The 27063-nt window shown below is 37.9% G+C and overlaps 1 protein-coding gene across 2 annotated transcripts in view; it reads left to right on the plus strand.

The window, feature by feature from the left end:
- LOC114664171 (thyroid hormone receptor beta) overlaps positions 1-27063 on the plus strand; it is a 362150-nt gene that overhangs the window by 183838 nt on the left and 151249 nt on the right. For both annotated transcript variants that reach the window (XM_051936141.1, XM_028818163.2), the window contains exon 2: positions 9712-9786. The gene's annotated coding sequence lies outside the window, so the exon portion shown is untranslated. The remainder of the gene's footprint in view (positions 1-9711; positions 9787-27063) is intronic.

Raw genomic sequence — 27063 nt, forward strand, 5'->3', positions numbered from 1 at the left:
ACTTTGGTTCCTCGTTTGATTTTGAAACATCACCATGTTGCATAAAGAACATGATTGATCTGATTGATTTTAAATAGTTCTTCCCTTTTCTTATAACCTTTTTTTATTTTCGAAAACCAGAATGTCATACTACTCAACAGTTCTTTCCTTTTTCTATACCACTATTAATAATAACAAAACAAGGACTTAAGGTTTTGTTTGTTGTACTTGAGTCCTTATTGTCAAAGACCATGGCACTTCCATCTGGAGTGGTTGTGACACTACTGTTAATGCTGTTAACCAGTACTGCTGTTCCTTTTAGATTCTAGAATAAAAATAAAATAGTGAATTCATGTGCACTGTTTGAAATGATTTACCACAGAAGTATTTAACTATCATGAAGTAGATATTACAGAATTTACCAAATAGCAGCCCTTTTTTATAATTAAAGTCATCTCTACCTTTGTAACATGTCCTTATGTTGTAGTAATTATACTATAAGGATATAACCAAAAGTGAAAGAAACAAGAAAAAGCAATAAAGTAAATCTATTTCAGTAAATTGAGTTAGACATTTTCCTGGAAATAAAGGGCTTACATCACTGAACTGCCCTACTTAATCATCAGAATATTACAAGCATGCTACAAGTCATATAAACCTCACTGACAAGCTGTCCCCAGTACACCAGCTTTCTCCAAATGATAGTTTATACTTGTCAGGTCAGTAATCCATTTTCTGTACCCACTTTTTGAAGTCAGTTTTATAGGGGCTTAAATCTTATCTCAACATGCCTGGTGCTGGGCCGGCCCTGGGCCTGGAACAGGACACCACTCCAGAGAATATATACATATACTCATATACATTCAATCACACGGGGCTAATTTTGAGATCCTTGTATACTTTATATTACTAATTATTATGTTCTTTTAAGTCCAGATGGGCCATTATATGTCTTTCCTGGTGTTTAGCACAGGCTGTAAAAGTATAAATAGATAAACCTATATAAATGAAATCGTAATCTATTTGTTTGTCTGCCTGTTCACGTTTTCTAAGAAATTATACAAGCCTAAAAGAATGTGTATATGGTGATGCCAAACCCTTAAGCAACAAATTTCCTTTCTTTGTGGACCTCAAAAAATTTTTTAAAACTTCAAAACGCCCTTTTTAATGAGTTTTGCAGTTGTGAAAAGCATGCAAAAAGAAGTTTAGCGTCAGTTTTATGAAACTGAATGTGAAAGGGTACTCTGCTCTTTCACTCGCCCCTACATCTTATTTAACAATGTCATATTATGCACATTGAACAGTGCTAGATTCAGAGCGCAGGAAAATGAAAGAGGGTGGTTGTGTTGGTCAAACATGCAGATAGGAATTTTGTTGCGTTGTGTTCACATGACAGTAGCTTTAAAAAAAACTAATGACATGACATTTTTTAAAAACCTAAACCTTATATTTTTGAAAAAGTCAAAGCTATTGTTTGCTTGCATACAGTATTGTTAGTAAGTGCGATAAAGATAAACGTCAATGAGACAGAATGAAGCCCCAATTTTTATAGCACTTGCTGAGTATCAGTTCAGAATGTGGTGGAAAGAGAATGACTGAGAGCAACGTTAGTAACTTTTACTGTTTCTTGATGGTAGGAATTTGTTCAGATTTATTTTGTGATGAGTCGCTTATAAGTTTAAGGTTTTGATACCAATACAACAATGTGATTAAGTCAACACAGAATGATTCAACTTTATAACATTATAGAATACTGCCAGTATTCTTTCTATTCTATTCCTGTAAGAATATGGAGACCTGTAGTGATATCTGTGAAACTCAATGCCCCACAATCCTCCCTACTGTAGATGGTTTCTGTGGTCCAGCGATTCATATATTCAGCAAACCGTCAAGTTTATTGATGTAGGATTGCACAGTACAAAATCAGGAAATACTAGAAGTAACATTCATGGTTCTAACCCAGGAAGGAGTTACCACAATTTTGGAATCCAATCATACACAAAAAGAACACATTTTTGACTCATGAAAAATTAATAGAGAAGTGTGTAGATGGCAGATGTGACACAAGCGTTTCAGCCAGCAATGACAAAAGGGTCAACATTTAAAAAACACAAATATTTGCTTTTCTACTGTAAACCATTATACAAACACCCAGGAAATGCCAGGTTCTTCAACAGGTCATGAATTAGAAAGAACAAAAATGTATTTTCTTAGGCCATGGTCTGCATCAATAGTTTCATGGATGCAAATGATTCAGAAATATTGAATACAATAAAAATACAAAAAATAATTTCTTTTGCTGGAAATATGCTCACATTAGGAGCACTATGACATATGACAGACTACCATGGTACAAGCTATGTTTAAATGTTGCCACATTTCACCATTATATTTATTTAGTTTTTTTACTTTTTACCAGGTATATTTTTTTTTATAAATTATCTTTAGCATTCTTGAAATCAAACCTTGATGATCCTTTTTGTAAACAGTGCATGTTTTGTTGTTTTTGTAAAGATATATTATGATGACATTTAAGTTTACAAATATTTTACATCCAAACTACAGGTTTTAATTGTCTTGTTTTAATATTGTGTTGTTTGCTGTCACCTCCCTTCTGCTGCCTTCTCTTCCCTTAAGTTATGAGAAAGAATCCTTCACCTGCACAAGGCCTTAAAACTTGCATGTTCTCTTGCTTTCTCTTTTGTTGTGTTGCATAGGCATTAGGAAAGTGTTTGAGTAACTACCACAACATTATAATCACCTGTGTTGCACAATCTGATAACCGTGACTGATTACAACATGAAGGATATTATTTTAAGACCCTTTATTTGTATTCTTAATGCATTACTAATTTGTACACACATTCCATTCAGAAGGCTACCATTTGTTACTAAAACTGGTGCAGACCATTCTTGCTTAGATTACTGAACCGCATTTCCCCAGCTTAGTCATTAAACCAATCATTGTACTGTTCTGCAGCCTGGCTGGCAAGTTCAAGGTCTAGAAAGTTTAAGTTCTTACAACCCAAAACTGAAATGATAGTTTAAAGGAAAGTCAAAGGGTTAGGATGTTACATTGACATCTGGTCTTGTGTGGGTTATTCTTTGAATATTTCTGCTGTCCTGCAACATCCATAATATACAGAGGCTAGCATGATGGGGAACACTAAATTTATTTTGTTATGTGAAGGAGGAACATGACAAAAAATGGTGTGAGGGCTCCTCAAAGTTCCAGAAAGCAAGCCAGGATCTGTCCAGATGTAGGCTTACTCCAGGCAGCCAGCCCTCATCCAACACAGACAAGATTTGGCCTGTACAAGCTTAAGATGTGGAGCTGGTTTTAAAACTTCAAAATGCAATAAAAGTACCTTATGAAAGAGATGAACAGTAAAGCCTCTGGCTTGATGACATAAGTACACTAAAGTATCTTTGTAAATCAAGATATTATTTAAACAAATGTAAAAAGTACAGAAATTAGCCAAGGCAAAATTAAGGGCAAATACTAATATATAATCCAGAAACTTTAATGCCAAAAACAGAAGCAGAAATATGAAGAAACTATAAAAATCAGAAGAAATGCTTTTTATTATTAATACTGTTTATTAGAATAATCAGATGGATGGAGTCTCTGCTTGATCAGTCTCAGCTGCTTTTAAAGATCTAGCCGTGCCAGCACCACAGGTCAATATCTGCAGACTTTTTGTATATTAAATGTGGCTGCTGCAAGAAGGGAATAAAGCAGGGGAAGGGAAACAGTGAGTGTTAAAACTTATTAATCAATTAATTATTGGAAGTTCCTCCATTTCAGACTTGTAGAATATGTCTCTTTGTGTGGTTCTATTAACTGCCACTGAGGTTATCTTCTTTTAATTTATTATGCAATAATACATTTTAGTGGGGTGGGGGTCATGAGTAGACATGGGAGATAGGCTGACCTTCTAATTAAACCAATTATTCAAATCTTTGGCAATGAAATGACTTGCAAGTGAATTTTATTAGTGCCTGTGGAATTCTCACTAGCTGTAAGAAAATTTATACAGACATATGTAGAATGTTCAAAAAAGACCCTTGGTCCACTGTGCCACCTTACAGACCTGTTTTAAATACCATAAGTTTCATTTATTTTTATGTTATTATTCCCATTAATTTTGTAAAAGTAATTTGGCCGGTAGTTTTAATGTTGCAGTTACATGCATGTTGTCCTTGGGGAAGCAGATTAAGAAGCCTATAATACCTCCAAGAAGGGATTAGTGATAATATAAAGAGCAGCTACTAGAACTACAATTGTATTATTAATTAATGTTTAATTATGGAAAACAGTATTAATTTTTATACACTTTTCATTGTCACTCATCAAATATGTAATGAATGTTCTGTGTTAAACAGTACCTATTTGCAGTCTAGAGAATTTTTTTAAATTTGTTTGAAATTTAAGATGCTTAAATTGCACCTTTCTGAGAAAACACACTGAATTGAAGAATTGAAAAGACTTATAAAACAGCTTGCTGAAATGAAGGGATTGTGTTAAAAAATGCTTTAGTTGCCTCACATTTTTATGCAATCGTTTTGTTCACCCCACTGAATTAAAGCTGAAAGTCTGCACTTCAACTGCATCTGACTTGTTTCATTTAAAATTCATTGTGGTAATGTACAGAACCAAAATTAGAAAAAAGTTGTCCCTGTCCAAATATTTGTGGACCTAACTGTAGGTACAAAATGGAGCTCAGGTTTTAAATCTTTCAAATATACAAAGAAGAGAGGGAAAAAACATAAAAACTTTCTTACCAAGCAAAAAAGCATGCACATTTCTTGAATATGTCAAGATTTATTTTAAAAAGCGGAAGTATAACAAGATTATTTAGCAAATAAGTCCATGAATTGGCAAACCAAAACCTTAACAGTGGACCATGTGCCAAAGCCAGAAATATCAATCATGAAAAAAATCATTAATCAAAAGTAGGGATCCAAAAATCAAGACGCAATGCCAATGTTAGATGACCAGGCCTCTTTGGGCACCACATAAAAGAGTCAAGCTGATAACAAAAAACTGGGATGCCTCCATGCTGAAAGGACCAGGGGAGGGAGCTTGTCCAGAGCATTACCTCCCCTGAGGCGCTTGGTTGCAGCAGTGCCTAGGATTCCCACAGGGCTCCATGGGAGTTGGAGTTCAGTGCATCCCTATTGGGTTCTGTGGGCACCGCCAGATGGTGCTGCAGTTGCTGCTGAGCCCCTGAATGCAGCTCTTCTACCACACCCGGAAGTGCTGCCGGAACTGAGTTAATGAGCACCTGGAGCACTTCTGGGTGCCTTATAAAAAGAGCCAGCAGCAACTACTGTAGGAGCCAGAGTCGGGAGGAGGGAGGCGAAGCTTGCCAGGAGGAGTGGAGGAGAAAAGAAAGAGAGAGAGAGAAGAAGAAGAGTGTTGTGCTGTGTTTAGTGAACTGTGTTGTACTGGTGGGAAACAGGTGAAAGCATTTCCCATGATGGAAGAAGAAAAAATAAAAGCGTGTGCCTCTTGCATCTGTGGGTTAGGGTGGCTGTGCGTGCCCTTAGGTTTCATAATATCAAAGCATAAATGCGGCAAAATTATTAAGCAGTACAATTTCAAAGAAAAATCAAAATATTTAAAGAACAAAATGAAAACAAACAGAATTAATAACAAAATATTAATAACAAATTATCAATCATAAACTAACAAAACGTGTTAACAACAGAAACACTTAGTAAACAATAAGGGCATCAACCCTGGCTGTACCATAACAGTTGGCCAAATTCTCTCAGAGAAAAGTATTTGGATGATACTCTGCCAGCACATTTTGACATGTATGAAAATATAAATATTTGATATTTACAAGTACATGTTTAAAAATGTTAGCAAAGCAGCACACAAAACTGACAATGAAATTTAAAATTAATGGGAAAGTATGGTAGATGTGTTACTTGAAACTGGAGGCACATACAATATATTCCACACTAACAATGTCATCATTTGCAAGTTAAAAGTTATTGTGAAATGCAGAATTACTAAACTTACTTGAAAAAAAGGTAGCCAGTTGGAAAAATTAGAGTACAAACAGAGATAGGGATAAATTACCATGGTGGGCATGAGAAAAGAAAAAGGAACCAGAAAAAGGATGATGCATATATGGCACCTAAAGGGCCTTTTGCAAACTACATTGTCAAAACCAGGAGTAAAGGAAAGGACATGGGCAGTGATGTTGACAAACATGCTATTAAGATACCTGAAGGCACCGAAGGTATTAGCAACAAGTACGCAAGCCAGTTAGATAGCTATTTTATTACCTTATCACTGCTCCCTGTCTCTTAATTCCTCATTCAAGAATCCTGCAACACTTATTCCATGATGACACCAATCCAAACCTGGGCCCATCTCAATACTTGAGATGGCTGTCCTTAAATGATTTAAGATCACAGCAGGAAAATCCTAAACTGTTCACTAATCAACAAGTGTTCCCTCCTGACTACACGAATAACATATGCTGTTAGTCCGATTGGGCACACGTGCCTAACTATTGATGAATCAACAGACAATATAGACATGGTGGAACAGTGTATTTCTTCTTCAGAGAAGAACAGTGAGCATGTGCTCCGGTTGGGGACATGTGTTCAGATGGGCTGGTGGGCTGAGGGTGTGCGACCACTAGCCCCTTTTGCTGTCACTTTGAAGTTGTCTGTGCCCATTGATTTAGAAGGGAAGCCCTTCTTATATTCATCATAATTTCAATATAAAGTAATGAAAAAATGTATGGCTTAGATTCAGAAGAACTGGCACTAGCCCAGAGGCCATTAATTTATAATTCTGATCTTAGACTATGGCCTGTGTGAAGAGCCAATTTTTTCTCAGATGGAGGTTTTCCTTTTTATAAAACTTGAGAAGTGTATATTCCACCCACCCTGCAGCTCCAGTTGCAGCAAAGCACCATAGTCACTTCTGTTTCAGAAATACTCCATATGCAGAATTTTTAAATTATAATACCAATTGCAAATGGACCTTACGAAAACCATAAAGTTATTATAATTGTGGTGGTTTGAACTTTACCTTCCAGTATCAGCAAGAGTTTTCACAATGGAAACATAGCGAAGAAGATATATTTGCAAATACTTGCCACAGAGTCACTGCAGCGATATGACTGCCACAATTAGAAGGTTGAGTGAAAATGACTTCCCTGTGATGGTGGTGCTGGTCAGACTGGAACGGGAGAAGGTAGAGGTGTGATGTCACTGTCTTTAGACATCTCCTTATAGCAGTAGGTAGGGATGCACCGATACCACTTTTTTGGAAAACGAGTACGAGTACTTGCATTTCAGTACTCGCCAATACCGAGTACTTGCCGATACCGAGTACTTAATAAAAACATGATTTAAATTTACAGGTAACAGCTTTAGTCATATAATTTAACAAAAAAAACAAGAAACTGGGAGGTTAGGCTAATTAGGGACACGGGATTAACACTGCTTGTCCAAATATCCGTGGTGAAACTAAACGCAGAGGAGGCTTGCAGTAGGCTGTGGATATGTTTTTTCACGGAGTCGTGTAGTTTAGGCAGCTCCGTGTCAGTCATGTAGCGGCGGCTTGGGATATCATATCTGGGCTCCAGAACATGGAGGAGACGCAGGAATCCCACATTTTCTACCTCCGAGAGTGGCTGGTCACTCAATGCAATGTACTCGATAATTGCCTGTGTTATTTTCACAGCACGTGGATTGTCTCTGGACATTTTCTCTCGTCTTGCAAGAGTTTGCTGCAGCGTGGGTTGTGTTGGTTTAGAAGCGTGGGTAAACTCTTTGTACTCGTTGTCGTGTTGGGATTTTAGGTGCTTGATTAAATTACTTGTGTTAAATGCGCTACCTTTTGAGCCTCCTCTGGACAATTTCGCTGAGCACAATTTGCAGTCCGCCTTTGTTTTGTCGTCTTCATTCACTTTGAAATAGTTCCACACGGCTGACATGTCTCGCCTCACCTTGCCTTCTCCCCGCTCTGAGCTGCAGCCGGGGCCTGGGGGCGGGCACTCGGCGCCTGTGATTAACCCCTTACACGCCGCTCAAACATAGACATTTCTCAGACCGTGGTATCGGTCCCCGGTATCGGAGGACTTTTAACGAGTACGAGTACTTTAGAAAATGTGGTATCGAGGCCGATACCAGATACCCGTTTCGGTATCGGTGCATCCCTAGCAGTAGGCCCTTGGAGCTGTGGGAGAAAGCAGAACTACATCATTAACCATGTTACCACAGTCCTGGTCACCCCAGGGTATCATGGAAACTGTTCCTATAAAAGACACAGCAGGTTGCAGTGTGTGACACCATCTGTAAAGTAGGGCTGCAGATCGCTGACACCATTCATTCATTATAATGCTAATACAATCTGGGACCATGAGGAAAGTAGAGACTATCCAGACAGTGTTGTGTACAAGAAAGTATCTTTCCCAGAATGCTAATGCTTTGTGAATGCAAAATTAAATGTATTATTATTAAAGGAATTAACAATTAAAATCAAATTAAATTTGGATTTAAGTTATTTTCTTTGCCTCAAGCTGACAGTCAGAGCAATTGGTTTAAGTGTTGACTTTTTTGAGTTTCACATAATTTAAGAAAACAGCTCTTATATTTATTGTATGATGGGAAAAGAGGTGGAGAATTACCATTGTTGGGATAAAATATTCCTAAATGCATCCGTCTATCTATCCATTTTCAAACTTAAGGGCTGTGGGTTACTAAGCCTTTACCAGGAGCGAAATACTCCAGTCTGAATGCCAAGTCATCTTAGGGTAGACATTCATACCAGGCTAGTTTAGGGTTACCAGTTAATTTAGCATGCACCCAGAACATTTTTAATGTCTCAGAGAGGTACAGAAAATTCTTAATATGTTACAGTATTATTCAAATACGTGTTTAGCTACTGTATTTTAATGTTTATTTTAATAAATTATGTGTACAATGCAGCTCATGTAAAATAGATGTAACTTAAAGTACACAACAGCAGACGTAAATAGTGATTGACAAAATCCAGCTGGACACAGTATCCTGCTTGTTATGTCAATACTGAGGTTTGGCTTGCCCCCAAACACAACAAGAGGGTCACAACCCAGAGCTAAGTAAGGTAGAGACCGTGTCTGAGTGCTGTTTGGAAAGGGCATCACAGCGACTGAGTTGATTCATCATTAATGTACAGCATATACTCCTTGACCGCTGGTGCTTAAAAAATGAGAGGAACAAAAGTGACCCCCAGTAAAAAAATCCATTTCAGTATGATGACAGCCTATACATATTATCTCTGCATAAGCATGTTTTTGAAGTTACTAATTTTAACTGTTGATAAGTAAGGTGAAGGCAGGTCCTTCTTTCTCTTTATGAAGGTCTTTAGAATGATTTGGCATAAGACTCCATGACGCATCCTTTACATGACTGATTGTTTTTCTACAAGGACATTTCTTGTAATCTTGAATAGAACAGAACATTGTGAATAGACATAAAATAAACAGATCATCCCACACAAATTATAACATTTAACATCAATGTAGTGTTTCAATAGCAGTACCAAATAAAAATACACCCCTAAAAAATCATTTAGTTTAACAAAATTATGAAAATACCTGTCTACTGTTTCCCAGTTTTTCATATAGAAGCTACCTGAATTGTGTTCTGTTACATTTGTATTTTGGTACTGATTTAAATGCAAAAAGTGTGTAACTTTCTCCTTTTTTGCTTCTAGCGCAAGTGGAGAGAATAAAAATATACATGGATTGCTTCAGATATGACATCCAGATCCATAGTGAATGATATACAGGTAAGCTGAACATTTCATAAATGCCCATCGATGCTTCAGAATCGCACATTTTGTTGTTTGGTGGGTTTTTTTTTTATTGTTTCTGGAGTCAGTTGATGTGTCACTCCAGTGTTTGGGAGAGTAGAAGAGAAATGGACTGATTCATGTTAATCAGCCAATTAATTAATTTTCTGATTTGCTTTTGGCATTGCAAGTAATTATGTAGACATTTTTTGTAGACAATTTGTTTTCTTTACTGTTTTCTGTAGATGAACTTTCTTGGCCCCCTAACTTAGTATCAAGGCAACTGAAGCACACTTGTTTTAAGAAAGAGTATAAAGCAGGGGTTCTTAACCTGAGGATGGGTTTCAGGGGGTCTGTGAGGGTCAGATGAAAATTAACATTTATATTCACTATGCAGCCCGGTACTGTTGGTTTAGAGTAGATGTATCAGTAGTGGTAGTAGTAATGGTAGTAGAAAATGTATCAGTAGTAGATCTGTTTTAATTTGCACAAGATGATTGTATTTCATAATTATAATGAGTGGCAATTACTATTTGCATGAAAAAGAAGTGTTTTCTAGATTGTTTACTTTAAAGTTTAATAATACTTTGTATGTGATATATGTATGATATATGTATGAGACCCTGTCTGTTATTTCTTCCATTTCTAAGTTAAATCCTGAGTGATTATTCCTAGTTTTTTCAATGTTAATTGAAAAGCTCAGACATTGGAGCTGCCATGACACCAATTTTTATAGTGAAGTTCTATGATGTCAAGCTACACCTGCATGACATCACATACCATACCCTTGTGGCTGGTAGTGCATGTCTTTGCCATAAACAATATGGCTGCGGTCATGCAGCAAATTCTGAAAATGCCAACACCCATAAAAAAATGTCATAGTGATGTAGCAAAACATTGATTATTATTAGAAAAGGAATATTATATGAACAAAAATAAGAGTGATGGAGAGTGAATGCTCACACTCTGACAACATGTTCACAGCAGTGAAAGAGAGAGGGCAAGTGACTTGAGGTGTTTAATCAAGATTATTTAAAAGCTTGTAAAAGCTAAAATTTTACCTGACATGGTTATTCATGAACAAGTTACACTGTAATAATCAAATATGAGAAAGCAGGTTCTTAGAACTGTAAGTAACTTGTAAACATTCACCTAATTTATCTTGGTACAGATAAAGAGTTGTATAATTCCAAGTCTTTACGGATGATGTCTGATACTGTGTAGAGCTGCGTGTTTTTGCTCTGAGTTTGAGTTCAGAACGTGCTTGTGGTGGAGTGCACATTTGCTTTTGCAACATGGTCTTTTGTGAGATACTGTATATGGAATTGTTTGCTTCAGCTCACTTTTAGGTTATTTTCCATGTTTCCTATCACTTTCTAAGGCAAAGCATGCCCATTTCTGTCATGAGAATTTAGGCACTAAGTTTCCTTCTTGAAATATCATTTTTTCTCCCAGGTAGGGTTCGGTCACTTGCACAGAGCTGGAACTTGGATAAGTGAGGACAAATAAAGTGTTGTCTATCAACATGTTAGAACTCATTTATGGCATACAGTTCCAAGGCTCTACTGACTGTAACTTCCAGGTCCAATGAATACATCATCATATACAGTGGTGTGAAAAACTATTTACCCCCTTCCTGATTTCTTATTCTTTTGCATGTTTGTCACACAAAATGTTTCTGATCATCAAACACATTTAACCATTAGTCAAATATAACACAAGTAAACACAAAATGCAGTTTGTAAATGGTGGTTTTTATTATTTAGGGAGAAAAAAAAATCCAAACCTACATGGCCCTGTGTGAAAAAGTAATTGCCCCCTGAACCTAATAACTGGTTGGGCCACCCTTAGCAGCAATAACTGCAATCAAGCGTTTGCGATAACTTGCAATGAGTCTTTTACAGCGCTCTGGAGGAATTTTGGCCCACTCATCTTTGCAAAATTGTTGTAATTCAGCTTTATTTGAGGGTTTTCTAGCATGAACCGCCTTTTTAAGGTCATGCCATAGCATCTCAATTGGATTCAGGTCAGGACTTTGACTAGGCCACTCCAAAGTCTTCATTTTGTTTTTCTTCAGCCATTCAGAGGTGGATTTGCTGGTGTGTTTTGGGTCATTGTCCTGTTGCAGCACCCAAGATCGCTTCAGCTTGAGTTGACGAACAGATGGCCGGACATTCTCCTTCAGGATTTTTTGGTAGACAGTAGAATTCATGGTTCAATCTATCACAGCAAGCCTTCCAGGTCCTGAAGCAGCAAAACAACCCCAGACCATCACACTACCACCACCATATTTTACTGTTGGTATGATGTTCTTTTTCTGAAATGCTGTGTTCCTTTTACGCCAGATGTAACGGGACATTTGCCTTCCAAAAAGTTCAACTTTTGACTCATCAGTCCACAAGGTATTGTCCAAAAAGTCTTGGCAATCATTGAGATGTTTCTTAGCAAAATTGAGACGAGCCCTAATGTTCTTTTTGCTTAACAGTGGTTTGCGTCTTGGAAATCTGCCATGCAGGCCGTTTTTGCCCAGTCTCTTTCTTATGGTGGAGTCGTGAACACTGACCTTAATTGAGGCAAGTGAGGCCTGCAGTTCTTTAGACGTTGTCCTGGGGTCTTTTGTGACCTCTCGGATGAGTCGTCTCTGCGCTCTTGGGGTAATTTTGGTCGGCCGGCCGCTCCTGGGAAGGTTCACCACTGTTCCATGTTTTTGCCATTTGTGGATAATGGCTCTCACTGTCGTTCGCTGGAGTCCCAAAGCTTTAGAAATGGCTTTATAACCTTTACCAGACTGATAGATCTCAATTACTTCTGTTCTCATTTGTTCCTGAATTACTTTGGATCTTGGCATGATGTCTAGCTTTTGAGGTGCTTTTGGTCTACTTCTCTGTGTCAGGCAGCTCCTATTTAAGTGATTTCTTGATTGAAACAGGTGTGGCAGTAATCAGGCCTGGGGGTGGCTACAGAAATTGAACTCAGGTGTGATACACCACAGTTAGGTTATTTTTTAACAAGGGGGGCAATTACTTTTTCACACAGGGCCATGTAGGTTTGGATTTTTTTTCTCCCTAAATAATAAAAACCATCATTTAAAAACTGCATTTTGTGTTTACTTGTGTTATATTTGACTAATGGTTAAATGTGTTTGATGATCAGAAACATTTTGTGTGACAAACATGCAAAAGAATAAGAAATCAGGAAGGGGGCAAATAGTTTTTCACACCACTGTATTTGAGTAACTCCTTTTTTATCAGATGAAACTCGGAAAGAAAGTTGACCAGATGTTTATACGGCTCAACTACTCAAATAGAATTCCTGTGGAATACAGAAGGAAGGTCCTGGACTGGCTTTGTATGTCTCTTTTAAGTCTTCTGCTTTTACCAGAGAACAGGCCTTGTGTGTCATTTGTAGCCTGACAAGATGGGGTCAGTGACCACTTTGTCTTACATCACAATGTAAATACTGTAGATGGAAAAATATTGTTGTTGTTTGGCTACACGAAATTAAATATTTGTATAATATGAAGAAATTTAAGAGTGTTAATCTTGGCTGAGTCACTGTTTGGGTGGGTGTTCTCAAATTCGAAAAGGTGTTAACATTAAGTTTACTGGCAACTCTGTAACTCACGTGTCATGAGTAAATTTTGGTTTGTGCATTGGCATGCCGCATGATCTTGTCCAGAATTGGATCATGCCTTGCACACTCATTGCTGCTGGGATATACTCTGCAACTGTTAAAAAACCATTGTAACATTGTAATACAATCTCTTGCTTACACACCAGCATCACTTTGTCTTTATTCCAATCTGCAATCTGGGTGGTCTAATAACTAATTAAGCATTGTGTAAAGATGTGTAATCTAATATCTGAATGTTTTAAAAAAACACAAAATTTGTCAAGTTGCAACTTTACTTAGATTTTTTATTAAGACCTACCTGTTGTTCCATTTTATACCCAGGTGAGTGATACTAGTCAAGTTAACACAACTAGTTTTTGTTTTTTACTACTAATGTGGGAAATTTGCCTTTTCACTCGAAATACTATACATGTGCCTTTTTACTTCATATTTGTTCTTTAGATTCACTTAACTTGACTATGCTCATTCCAAAGCAAGTAAAAATGTGGTGCTATAATTGCCAGGGTCACCACAGTAAGATATTATCAGGACTGCTGAGTCACAGTACAGTAATTTTGTGATTTTTATAATTTAATTTATCTTTTCACACCTAGTAAGAAGAACTTTTAAGTCAGTTCATCCCACTTAAATATTTTAGTTGAAAACCATTTCTCAATTAATCTAAACATTTTCAGTAGTAAGTTTGAAAATACTCAGTTACAGTACGTAACACATGCAAATTGATATGTTGTTTCAGTTTGGAAATAGATAATGCGTTTATGTGTTGTTGTGGGTTTGTTATCTTAATTATTATGTGTTTCATATTTGTAGTACTATGGTGTTGTACCGTGTTAACTATTATGAGTTTGCTTGACTTCTTGAGTGAGAAGTCAAGCAAAATGACACCTTATTTAGCCAGTAAAAAGTGTTTCATATTTAAAATACAGTCAATCCTCAACTTTCATGGGGTTACGTTTAAATGATGTACAACTGGTAACATGCAAAACATTTTTTCTGGATAGTCATTTCCTAGAATTCTTTGAAGTGAAACTTCTTACACACCACATTTTGAGTTCCTAAAATCTAATAAAAGTTCATATTATTTAACCATCAGGAAAAAAAGATGCTCCATAGTTTAACTTTTAAAAACTTAACCTTTTGTTTCATTCACTGTAGCTCATTTAAGAGTCACATAGTTCACAAGGAAATGGCCTTTAGTGAAGGTGAATAAAGTATTCATAGAACAAGTGTGAACACTACAGCTCTTCAGTGAAATTGATAAATGAATTCAATGGGTGTTTCTTTTCCACAGAGTTCTCATATCTTACCAGTGGGTGGCAGGAAGAAAGAAACCCACCATATAAAGTGTAGGTTTCTTTTTCTGATAAATTACATCAGTTTGTTTATGTGGATAATCTGAAATTCACCTCTGCATCATGTATGCATAAAATCAGCCTATAACTACTTCTGTCAAAAGGAGAGAAGAGTGATGCACTAAGCAGCTCTTCTAGTTTAATGTGAGATGAATCCAAGGTATTACTGGATTTTACACAAAGCCCATCTCTTTCTCAAAGTCCAGGATGCCATATTTTTAACCAGTGAGATTAGAACTGAAGCTATCCAGCCAAAACACAGAATTTTGTACATGTTTTAGAATATGGTGAAGTGGTTATTCACACTGCTTCATGGATCCCATGTTCTTACCTCATGCCATGTGGTTATCTTTGAAGACCAGTAATTCTCAGATTTTTCTTTTAACCAATTTTTGTTTTGACATTAGACTCCTACCTCAATTAAGCAACCTGTTATTTCCCTCTTTCTGTGTGTTTGGGGTCAATGAAAAAATACAAAACTAATTTTGTTTCATGGGGATAATTTTGTGTTTTTTTTAATTTGATAATGAAAATCTTAAAACCTTCCTGAGTTTCATTTTGCTTTTTGAGATGTTTTGCTTATTTAATCCATTATTTACTGATGGCCATGTTAGTGGATCTAATGCTGAAGTAGCTGCATTCAGTGTCATTTGCCAAGGTGTCTGCTGTACTGTTTATTGATTGTCATCATTAGGACACAATTAAGAGAGTATACTACATAGAAAAAGCAAATGAATAAGAAAATAATAACAAAGAGTTTAACAAATAAAACTGTGAAAAATTAAAAGATTTGTAAATCCAATATAAAAGTAAATCTCACAGTATTGCATTTGTGAGAGTGCAGATGAGAAGAAAAAAAAATTCCAGCTAAATAAACAGTGAGATTACTTAGAGGTAAAATGACTCAGTGATTGTGAAACTGATGGGACCAAAAAATCTCTAGCCACATGGGGTCCACACGACTGAGCTGGAGAATCACTGGTGTAGAGTTTGCAAATTCTTTTCATCTACAAGAGTTTTATTCTTGGTAGTCCAGTTTTCTCTCTACTTCTCCATAGACATGCGTAGTTCCAACCCTACCACAACCCTGAATAGGACAACAAGGTACAAAACTTGAGAGCAGCTTGCTGGATTGGTTAGGCATGAGTACTAACCACTGTGCCATCTTGGTGTCCACTTCTGGAAGCAGTTCATAATTAAATAAATCTTAACCTGTACTGTAGTGCCTCTGAACAACCAAGGACAAAGCACTTCAAAAGACCTTTCAGAAAATTACAAAATGTGTCTTGTATATCTGGGATTTGAACATGACTGTAGGCAGTCAAGTAGTTGTATTTTGTATTTGTCCATCATGGTTGTGTTCATTTCAAGGACAGCATGTGTACAGCAAAGTCAGCTCTCTCATGGTGGTCCTTCCCACAGGGGTCTTTTTAAAATCAACACAACATCTTTATCCTTAGTCAGCATGACATACCATAAGGAGAAGTTTGCTATCTAAAAAATCTGTAAGGTAACAGAAGGGTCACCAGCTGAGTTCCATTTTCAAAACAAAACCAGGGTGGTCTAAACTACAAGCAATCACAAACAATGGAGATTTCAAAAATAAACTGATATTTTATTTATTTTCAACAGGTATTCAGTTTCATTTTACACATTTTTTCAAAATATTACATCATCATATTTTTCAGTTAGAGATGACTACTAAAATACAGTATATGTGTTATATTAATCAATGGGGTCTAAGTTAGTACAGTTACTCCACTATTGTTAAAAACCAAGATTTTATCTTAATAGGGAAATGTAATCTACAATACTATGAAGTGAAGCCAAAAAAGGGTGTCACTATCATAGAAAACATTCAGTCACAAGAAGCATATAGGGTCTGTTAAAAGCATTCACCCCTTGGAAGTTTTCACATTTTATTGTTATCGAACAGTGAATCTCAGTGGATTTAATTTTTCTTTTTTGACATTAATCAACAGAAAAAGACATTTCAACATCAAAGTGAAAAAACATCTCTGCAAAGTGAGTACAAATGAATTACAAATATAAAACCCAAAGTAATTGATTGCATAAGTGCTCAGCCCTGTCTAGTCAGTATTTAGTTAATATACCTTTGGCAGTGAGATGGCCTTAATTCTGTGTGCACAGGTCTCTCTCTATCAGCTTTACACATCTGAACACTGCCATTTTTCTCCATTCATCTATGCAAAACTGCAGAAGCTCTGTGAAGTTGCATAGGGATTGTGAATGAATAGCCTTGTTCAAGTCCAGCCACAAATTATCCATTGGATTAAGATCTGAACTCAAGGACTGAAGTTTTCTGCTTGGGGTTGTTGTTTTGTTGGAAAAAAATCTTCTCCCAAGGCTCAGGTTTCTTGCAGAATGTATCCAGATTCATTCAGGATTTCCCTACATTTTACCCTGTACCCTCACAAGCCTTCCACTTTTGTCACTCGTAATATTGTAGCAATTTCTTGGATGGGTTTTTTTCTGTTTTCGCAGCTTAAGGATGGCTTCTTTCACCTGCATGGAGAGCTCCTTTGACCGCATGTTGTCTGTTCACAGCAAAATCTTCCACATGCAAGCACCACACCTCAAATCAACTCCAGGCCTTTTATCTGCTTAACTGATAATGACATAACGACGGACTTGCCCACACCTGCCAATGAAATAGCCTTTGAGTCAATTGTCCAATTACTTTTGAGCCCCTGAAATGAAGGGATTGTGTTAAAAAAATGCCTTAGTTGCCTCACATTTTTATGCAATCGTTTTGTTCACCCCACTGAATTGAATCTGAAAGTCTGCACTTCAACTGCATCTGAGTTGTTTCATTTAAAATTCATTGTGGTAATGTACAAAACCAAAATTAGAAAAAAGTTGTCTCTGTCCAAATATTTATGGACCTAACTGTATATTGGCTTAATAGGCTGTTTTTTTTTTTTTTTGTTTTCACATTCCCATGAAAAGATTGAATCTGTGTTTACATAACATTATCTTTCAGAGAAAGTCTTCTTCTTTCGGCTGCTCCTGTTAGGGGTCACCACAGCGGATCATCTTCCATATCTTTCTGTTCTCTGCATCTTGTTCTGTTACACCCATCACCTGCATGTCCACTCTCACCACATCCATAAACCTTCTCTTAGGCCTTCCTCTTTTTCTCTTGCCTGGCAGCTCTATCCTTAGCAGCTCTATCCTTAGCATCCTTCTCCCAATATACTCCGCATCTCTCCTCTGCACATGTCCAAACCAACGCAATCTCGACCTTCCCTTTCACTCTTGCTGATACCCATCTGTCACAAATCACTCCTGACACTCTTCTCCACCCATTCCACCCTGCCTGCATTCTCTTTTTCACCTCTCTTCCACAATCCCCATTACTCTGTTCTGTTGATCCCAAGTATTTAAACTCATCCACTTTCACCAACTCTACTCCTTGTATCCTCACCATTCCACTGACCTCCCTCTAATTTACACACATGTATTCTGTCTTGTTCCTACTGACCTTCATTCCTCTCCTCTCTGGAGCCTATCTCCACCTCTCCAGGGTCTCCTCAACCTCCTCCCTAGTATCGCTACAGATCACAATGTCATCAGCAAACATCAAAGTCCACGGGGACTCCTGTCTAACCTCATCTGTCAACCTGTCCATCACTAATGCAAATAAGAAAGGGCTCAGAGCTGATTCCTGATGTAATTCCACCTACACCTTGAATGCATCCGTCACTCCTACTGCAGACCTCGCCATGGTCACACTTCCCTCGTACATATCTTGTACAACTCTTACATACTTCTATGCCACTCCCGACCTCCTCATACAATACCACAACTCCTCTCGAGGCACCCTGTCATATGCTTTCTCCAGGTCCACAAAGACGCAATGCAACTCCTTCTGGCCTTCTCTAAACTTCTCCATCAACACCCTCGAGAAAACATTGCATCTGTGGTACCCTTTCTTGGCATGAAACCATACTGCTGCTCACTAATCATCACCTCCCTTCTTAACCTAGCTTCCACTACTCTTTCCCATAACTTCATGCTGTGGCTCATCAGTTTTATCCCCCTGTAGTTACTACAGTCCTGCGCATCCCCCTTTTTCTTAAATATCGGCACCAGTACACTTCTTCTCCACTCCTCAGGCATCCTCTCACTTTCCAAGATTTCATTAAACAATCTGGTTAAAAACTCCACTGCCATCTCTCCTAAACACCTCCATGCTTCTACTGGTATGTCATCTGGACAAACGGCTTTTCCATTCTTCATCCTCTTCATAGCTGTCCTTACTTACTCCTTGCTAATCCGTTGCACTTCCTGATTTACTATCTCCACATCATCCAACCTCTTCTCTCTCTCGTTCTCTTCATTCATCAGCCTCTCAAAGTACTCTTTCCATCTGCTCAACACACTCTCCTCGCTTGTGAGTACGTTTCCATCTTTATCCTTTATTATTCTAACCTGCTGCACATCTTTTCCAGCTCGGCCCCTCTGTCTAGCCAAATTGATACAGGTCCTTTTCTCCTTCTTTAGTGCCCAACCTCTCATACAACTCATCATAAGTGGTACCACTCCTGGTACCACATGTCACGCTTGGGTCACAGAATTGCACAGAAGACAGAGGAGGTTGAAGAGACTGGAATTTAATTCAAACACTGCAAAGAAACATTTGTCTCTTTAAAGGGTTTCAAACGTGCTCCTTGAAAGGAAAGAGTTGTCTCCTCCGTTTATCAATTAAAAGTAAGCTCGGGTTTCTTCGGAGGAGGAGGAATACGTGCCAGGAGCAGGTGAAGTCTGAGAGAGAGAAGGAGAGGCACACAATCAATTTAACAAACTGAAAGAAGCCCGTACAGGCTTTTTAAGAAGGCGGAGCACCGCGCGAGAGGCATATTACGCGATAGAGCCGGCCAGAAGGGAAGGGAGGAATGTGAAGGTAGTCTGTCAATGTTTTTTAGGGGTTTTCCCAGGGGCGTCTGTATTCTTTGGGGGTGCGATCAGCTCCGCAGCTCACAATGACTTTTCTTTAGCCTTCGCCAATTCTCTCTTCACCTTGTGCCTTATCTCATTGTACTCTTGTCTACTTTCTGCATCTTTCCAACTATCCCACTTCTTCTTCACCATCCTCTTCCTCTGTATACTCTCCTGTACTACCCCATTCCACCACCAGATTTCCTTTTCCTCCTTCCTCTGTCCAGATGTCATGCCAAGCACCCTTCTTGCTGTCACCCTTACTACATCTGCTGTAGTTTCCCAGCTGTCTGGTAACACTTCACTGTCACCCAGCGCCTGTCTTACCTCCTCCCTAAACTCAACCTTGCAGTCTTCCTTTTTCAGCTTCCACCATTTGATCCTTGGCTCTGCCCCCACTCTTGTCCTCTTCTTGATCTCCAACTTCATCCTATGCTGTCTAACTACACTTTCCCCTTCCACCACTTTGTAGTCTTCAATCTCCTTCAGATTGACTCTTCTGCATAGGGTATAATCTACATGTGTGCATCTTCTTCCACTCTTGTACGTCACCCTATTTTCCTCCCTCTTCTTAAAATATGTATTCACCACAGCCATGTCCATCCTTTTCACAAAATCCACTATCATCAGACCTTCTTCATTCCTCTCCTTGACACCAAGCCTACATATCACCTCCTCATCTCCTCTGTTCCCTTCACCAACATGTCCATTGAAATCCTCTCAAATCACCACTTTCTGTTCTTTGGGTTCACATTCCATCACTTCATCCAACTCACTCCAAAAATATTTTTTCTCATTCTTCACACACCCAGCTTTCGGGGCACATGCAGTAACAACATTCATCATAACACCTCCAATTCCTTCTTCATAATCATTACTCTATCTGACATTCTTTTCACCTCCAAAACACTCTTGACATACTGTTCCTTCAGAATAACCCCAACCCCATTTCTCCTGTCATCCACACCATGATAGAACAATTTGAATCCACCTTCAATCCACCTGGCCTTAATCCCCTTCCATTTAGTCTCTTGCACGCACAATGTATCAACCTTCCTTTTCTCCATCATATCAACTAACTTTCTCCCCTTACCAGTCGTACTGCCAACATTCAAAGATCCTACCCTCAGTTTCACTCTCTTTACCTTCCTCTTCTCCTCCTGCCTCTGGACATGTCTCCCCCCTCTTCTTCTCCTTCTTCGGCCAGCAGTAGGCCAATTTCCGCCAGCACCCTGTTGGCTAACAGTACTGGTGGCGCTGTTGTTAACACGAGCCTTGACCGATCCGGTATGAAAATTTGTATTGTTGTCTGCATATTGATCTGGCAAAATTTTACACTGGATGCCCTTCCTGACGTAACCCTTCCCATTTATCTGAGCTTGGGACCAGCACGAAGAAGCACACTGGATTGTGCATCCCCTGTGGCTGGGTTAACTTAACTTACTTCAGCGTTCCTAGAAATAAAACAAGCTCCTTAAGCATAATTCTTATTTATTATGCTATGCATATGGTGAATAAGCATGTGCTCAGTATTTAATTTTACATTACATTTATTTATTTAGCAGCAACTTACAAAAGAGGTCAAAAATAATTAAGTTACAGTACATCAGACTTCGGACTGTTTTAAAACAATGAAACAAAAATTACAATTAAAACAACCTTGTTGCTAAATTATCAGCAGATTATAGTGAGACAATATTTCTCTGAAGTGTAGTGACCTGCTGTCCAACATAGTCATTGCAAAAAATAAAATTTAACTTGAGAACTGTGTTGTTTGTTTGTTTTAAAATGGTTTTGTTTATTTATTTATTAAGCTTTTGTAAAAAGCTAAGTAACCCCCCCTTGGGATAAATAGCTGTAGACCCCCCCACAACCAACAAATAAAACATAATAATTCTTTACTACTCAAAGTGCTTTCCACATAGGGAGGACCTGGGACGAATAAGAGCAGTACATCAGTTGATGCAATTTTTATATCACTTGAACTGTAATCAATTGTCTATGAAAGAAATTTCAGCTATTAAAAGCCAGTTTTGGCTTAGTGTTTAACTACTGTCCGAGATATTATGAAATACTAACGAAAAAATATAATATGTACTCTACTAGTACATGTAATTATATTCTAATACCGCTGTTTTATTTTAATTTGACTCTGGTACAAACATATGTAATGATCAAAAATGTGATAATTGATTCTTTGATAATGTATCTAAACAAAAGCTAAAAATGCTCCAGCTTTCAAAGTAGCAAACTAACCTCCTGAGTGTTATGCTGTGTGTTAGTATTGGATTAGAACTAAAATTTTTAATTTTGTATTGATTACAGCTTTTGAACCTCTGTACTGATACCAAAATGGTTCTGAAGCAAAAAACAGATAACTCCAAAACTCCCATCGTACTCTAGCCTTCCTTGAGCACACTATGTATCACTTCCTTCTTCATAGTTGTGATGTCTCAATTGGGTCGAAGCAGAGGGGTGGGATATGGAATCCCTGTAGTTTTTCTGTAGTCATGTTTCTTGTTGTCTGGCAGTTTGCCATGGCTCCTCAGAAAGGTTGTGTGTGTAATTCATTTTTTGTTCACTGTCTAGGTGCAAGACTTGTTGCTGCTGATCTTCAGATAATGTTGCTCTGTGGTTTGTTATACATTTGTTGTTCTAAGGCATCTGTGTTGGTTGGTCTGGCGTGATGCAGATGTTTCTGCTTCTGTGCGTTGGTGTCAGTATATAGGCCAGCGAGACCGTTTCTGTTGGTTGTAGCTAGGAAGTATGTGCCTTTTCATTTTATCAGGAGAATTCTGTTGAAGTGAAGGAAAAAAAGAGGTGTAAAATGGTAGTGTCATAATGCAGTTTCAGCGAGTAACAAAGGAGGGAGGCTTACCTTGAAGTGAAGGAAAGAGGAGGTATAAAATGGTAGTGTCATAATGCTGTTTCAGTCAGTAACAAAGTATGCACCAAATAAACAGTTAAATACCACAGTTTAAAACTGGTAACATTGAAGAATTGAAGACTTGAAGATAAGCCTAAGACAAAAAAACTCTGCCAGGAACATGGATTCCTCGCTGTTGTTGTGGAGGGATATAGTAATTGTGGCAACTGTTGTTTATATTGAGTATGGATGGACACAAGCAAAATAATATAAGGATTTGGTACAGTGACGGTAGTAGTTGTGGACATTATACCAAATACAGGTTGTGGTAAGTTCTTGAAGGAAGCTCCATTGTTACCAGTTAGTCAGTGCTCACACCATTCATATAAAGTCATGAGTTTGGGAAGAGACTAAAAGAAAGAGATCCAGCAGTTTCTTGTGCAGTTAAGAAGCATAATTTTCTGAGAAGATCTTAAAGCAGGGAAAAGGCAGCTTTTAGTTAAAAGGAACCAGGTAAAGTGATTTGGATACATGGTGAAGTTCCCTACTAGGCACTCATCATATGAGGTGTACTTAGTATAACTTGCTTGGGGGAAACTGAAGGTATTATATTTCTTAACTCTCCTGGGAGCTCTTAGCAGTCCTACTAGAAATTATTGCTAGGGATAATAAAATGAGGCTTGCTTCTGCCTGTACCTTATGTAGTGATTTAGAAAATGACAAGAATGAGATAAGATATTGAATGGAAAATATGCTTTTGCTTGTTTTTGATAGCCCTTAATATTTTGATGTCATTTTAAGTCTTGCAGTATTATACAGTTATCTGGAAGAGTACTTTTTATACAATGCAATGGCTAGACCAGCCTTTCTGTTGAATGCCAGTTGAAGTGCCACAATGCGTTGGCTGTAATGTTCATACTGAATTAAAGACATACTATATGTATGACATTGTGAAAAAGAACAAAGCAGTCTACTGAGAATAAAAGACATACTACCTGTCACTTTTGTGGAGGTTTTGACTTTCTTCTTCCATCCTGGCTAGTGGAATGTCTGCACCTAAAATGTCTTATGTTTCAAGAATTGCTATAATTATTTTCTTTATAATTAGTCAACCTTTTATTTCAGTTCAGGTTGGCATATTACCAAATTTCAAGGTAAAGGAACACAACGATTCAGTGGTTTGCACTGCTGGCTAACAAGTTCAGAGTCCTCTGTGAGGATTTTGGCCCAGTCATGTGGAGTGTGCACCTTTCTCCATTTTTGTGTTTCATTTTTCCTCTCGTTTTTCTCCCACATTCCAAAGACAACAGGTTAGGTTAATTGGTGACTCTAAATTAGTGTGTATGTAAGTTTTCCTAGCATTGGAATGGTTCCCCTTCCAAGATTGGATCCTGCATTGTGTTCAGTGCAGATGCAGTAGGCTTCAATCATCACTCTAAACCGAAGCCCTCCCCACAAGAAACGTCCACTCACACATAAGAACAGCGCAGCAGCACTAGGCGTAACAGAGGGCTTCTATTCTCTTTCTCCGATGTAGAACCCTATTTTCATCTGAGTTCACCTCTGTTATAGCACATCTTTATTTGAAAAGTAACAGTGTCAGATTGGGGGGTAGCATGAATGTGACTGAGAGAATAAAAATGTATAATGAAACAAAATGCTAACTTGTACAAGTACTATAAATTTATACTGGCTGTTACAGATTCAAATAAATCAAATGCATGTTTTTATTCTATAATAGTAGTAATAAATAGCTCCTTAGTACTCAAAACAGTTAATGCATGAAAGCCCCGGGATCGGACCTGCCACCTGTCGATTTGGAGACAGCAGTTCTTACCTCTACACCAGCCAAGCAGTCATATGTGTGGGTGTGTGTGTCGAACCCTTTCCCAATTTCTTTTACTTTGGTTAAAGTCTTGAAAAAAAGCACACTTGTTTTGTTATATCTGTGTCTTTTGTGAAAGTGTTTGATATTTGGACTACAGTGTTCACACATTATACACTTCAAGTTTCTGTTTTAGCTATGTGTTCAATATTTCTTATCTCGCATTTCCTGTCATCCTACATTTACACAGATTGTTGTAGACACGGAAAACACATGAAATGCATGTGTTCCAAATAATGATATATTATTTACCTTATACAATTCAAGGCACCTCACACCCAGATACACAGGCTTGAGCTGGGAGAACTTGGTCTACGACTAAAGTTGCGTCGGTGGGGAGATGGGATAGTAGGCTGCCTGCTGCCGATGCTGATTGACACATTAACAAAACAAAAAACGCTGATGTAGAGGTGCAAAGGAATTTAAGGTGGGCCGGGATTATGATTTTTTTCCGTAGGCTTCAGGGATTCTGGCATTAAAAAAAAAAAAAAACTCAGTGTTTTCATTTTGGAGATTCATTAGCTGAACATATTGAGGATATTATGAGTACTTCTTAAATATATAACACTGATCCTTGTGTGCTCACTCACTTGCAGACAGATCACTTAGCTAATTCTGTATGCTAGCTGAACGCATACACAGTTACCCATGTGGCACAGCAATGAATTAAAACAAACTTTAGAAGAGCCCTCCCCCTCCCCAAGTAAGAAAACACACAAGACACTGGAAATAGTAGTAACAAAAATGTATTACTATTTACAAGGTTTTTCTGTCTTCTTGAAGGAAGAAAAAAGTGAGAAGTATCTGCACAAACAGATCCAAGGCCATACTAAGACCCCCATGGGCCCATGGATGACTTATCTCCTTAACACAAAGATGATCATACTTTTAATAATGCAGTGCATGGGCATTGGGCCGTTTAATACAGCATGTTATTTTTCCCTGTTGACTGCTTCATTGTCCCCTTGGTTACCTTTGGCAATTTCGGCATATGGATACACCATCATTTCATTGAGATGTTTGAGGGGGTTTGGGTTCCCTTAGTCATTTTGGCATGTGAGGCTTCATCATTTCTTTGGAAGGAGGGTTTGATTATTGGTGACCTTTCCAATCACAGTACCCTTGGGCACACACCCAGAATGCCCTGATGATAGATTTTACAAGAATCAATTGGAAAACAAAACGGCATTCCTGCTGCATAGACCCGTGACATCAATCAATGACACGAGCCAGTCCCATGCTGTCACTTCATGGCATGACCAGTGAGTGCCCCAAATACTGGAATTCTGTGATTACACATTTTTTTATGTTTACTTAATGGTGGTTTGTGGCCATTTGTTAAATTTTGCTTGTTTTGGTTGTTGTTTCATCTGTGTCTTTTGTTGCTTGAGGCTAAGAGGTGCAGTCATTAGCACTGCTGCCTCACATCTCAGGACACATTTTAGGCCACAGTATTCGATCCAGCATGGTTCGCAGAAAATCCTATAGCCTTCAGGGACATTTAAAAGACCATTGCACAATTCTCATCCACTCAAAACTTCCACCTTATCCTTTGACTTCAATTTATTTTGGCGAATTTGGTGAAATTCACAAACATTTCTGTGATTTTGCCAAACTCCCAATGAAGCAAGCTCTGGGGTTTGCTCCTCACTAACATAAAACAATAAATGTTACATTTTACAGCATACCTGGCCATTTCATGTAATTGAATTACTGTCCAACTCACAAGAAGCCTGAGAAATTTTCAGAGTTGGGAGTTCATATTGGGAGATTGTGAAACCTTGACACAGAAAGAGAGCAGATGTACTGGGCACAAGACAGGATTCATCCCTGGCTGTGACATCAGTTTAATGCAGTATTACAGAATGTGTTTTATCTTTTTCTTTGAAAGTGCACCCTTGTATTTACATTTTCTTATTTATCTTTATTCCAGTGAGGCTTTATGAACTGCTCTTGTATTTGTAGAATAAAGTTTTGTGTATTGCCTTAAGAGAAATGTATTCGTTATAAGCAAGATTTATATCCTGTACAGATTCTTTGCAATGATGGTTATTATTGTTAGAATGGTAAAATAAATTTAATTAGAGGAACAGGATTATTTAACATGGAAATAAACCAAGATAATAACAAGTGACTAGTAGCTGGTACAATATTCTAACTGTGTGTGCAGTAGCCTGAGGACATTTGTACATATTTGTATATCATGCATGACAGCACGTGAAATGTTAAAAATAGAAATTGCCATCTTAAATAAAACATCACAGCATGAAACAGTGTGTGACAGATGATTTTAAAGAAGGGTTTAGAAATATTTTATATGCAGGTTTCTTATGTGTGTTCTTTAATTCATGAATAATAAACTTACTGTTCTAAAGCAGTGGTGCTCTGCCCATGTGCCACTATTATCAAGATCAAAACTTAATTTCATCTGTTGTTTTTTTGGTCTCAATCCAAATGTGTGATAGTGCTTTTGAAAACCCTTAGGTTCTCTTTTTTGTTAAAACATCAAGCACATCTAAAGTTGCTTTGTTTGCCTAAGATTACATTTCAGGTACTGACAAAAGAGTCTTAGTTTT

Source organism: Erpetoichthys calabaricus, chromosome 13 (assembly GCF_900747795.2).
Source record: "Erpetoichthys calabaricus chromosome 13, fErpCal1.3, whole genome shotgun sequence".
In the NCBI taxonomy this organism is placed as follows: Eukaryota; Metazoa; Chordata; class Cladistia; order Polypteriformes; family Polypteridae; genus Erpetoichthys; species Erpetoichthys calabaricus.